The following is a 1,579-nucleotide window of genomic DNA, read 5'->3' as shown; positions in this document are numbered from 1 at the left end:
TTAAGGCCTCTGCGTAGAGCTCTAGTGACTGCACACTGCCCTGGGGATAACATCTACTTACTCAATACTGCTTTAGGTGTCCCTTCTCCCCATTACCTTCACCTCTCTCCCCACGAAATAGTGGAGTTCTAATGGTTAATTCAGCTCTGTTCTCTGGAACTCCAGGCGATACCTCCCTTGGCCCTTGCCATTTCCCTTACTCCTGACTATTGGTCCTTCAGGTTTCAGTTCGAACCTTGGTCCCTCTGAGAAACTTTCCACACCCACATGTTTCTGCCCAATGCAGCAATTAAAACACATATCTGTCTACAATGCTGTTTTGTCAGTTTGCTTGTTAGCCTTTTCCAGGTTGTGAACTCAGGAAAGAATAAATCCTATCCTGTAGGAAGGTCAGATAGAGCATTGAATAAGAGGCAAAAGGCAGAGGTGCAATAGGAGAGCCCATCCTCTTTCAGGGTGCACCAATCCAAGCCTCAGAGGTCGACAGCACATGCTGTACTTCCCACGGGAAAAAGCACCGGGCTCCAGAGCACAGTAAGCACCTAGGGTTGGGCATGTGTATCCAGAGCCTGAAACCTACTATCCCCAGAATCCTCTGGGAATGCATCCGTTTCACCCAGGACTCTTTCCCAGAAAGTCCCATAGGGCTTTGCCGAGCTTTAGGAAACTTCTTTTCTCCGAAATGCAAAGGGAGGGATTAATCTGTATCTTTCCTTCTGCCTCGGGAACACAGGTAATCCTTAGCTTCCTGGGATGGCGTTTGCAAAGCCTCATTTAGATTTCTCATAATTCATTAGATCATAGAGTCAGAAGTTCCAAGGAATGGAGCTTTTGGAGGGAGTGAAAGAGGCAGGGATCTCTTCAGAACCCAGGTCTTCTACAACTCACATTGGCTGGGAAGGTCTCTTGGTCCCCAGCAGTCCCAGGACCCTAGGAGTCATGCTAGCCTGACAGGGAGTGTACCTCTATGCAAAGCAAGGTGGGGGTGGTAGAGTGTTGGTTGTTCTCAGTCTGTTTCCAGGGAAGCTACCTAAATGGGGCCCCAGACTCCCCTTTCCCTTGCTCCTATTCTTCAGTCCTCGGATTCCACTCCACTTCTGCTTCAGGAACTCAATTCTGCTAGTCTAAGTGCAACGATCCACTCCACCTCCACCCAACCCCTAGTCCCTAAATCTTCAGCCTCTACCCTCCAACACTGATACCTAGCATCTTCTTTCAGACCGTATAATCCCATTCTTGTCCTCTGGCATCATCATCCATTGTTACCTCATTTTGAGAATGTCACACTTCTAATGCCCCAAGAGTTCTGGTGCTAGAGGTTAGCCCAGAGCTTTCAGAAGCCTGCCTAGAGAGGATGGTTCTATACTTGGCCTCAGTTTCCCCACTTGACATGAAGCCCTTTGGATTCAGAACAGAAAGGACAGTGTCAAGGTGGTTTGGCTAGGCAATATCTTTCATTGGGCTTTATCCTCCTCATTTGTAATATGAAGACAGTTATCCTTAACCAGAAGGCCCAGTCTCTAAGACTTCCCTAGCCAGCAGTGCAACTTTTGCCTTCTACCCCACAGGAGAAATCAAA

Source organism: Pteropus vampyrus, unplaced genomic scaffold (genome assembly GCF_000151845.1).
Source record: "Pteropus vampyrus isolate Shadow unplaced genomic scaffold, Pvam_2.0 Scaffold97, whole genome shotgun sequence".
NCBI classification, from domain to species: Eukaryota; Metazoa; Chordata; class Mammalia; order Chiroptera; family Pteropodidae; genus Pteropus; species Pteropus vampyrus.
Note: the sequence above shows the minus strand (reverse complement) of the source record.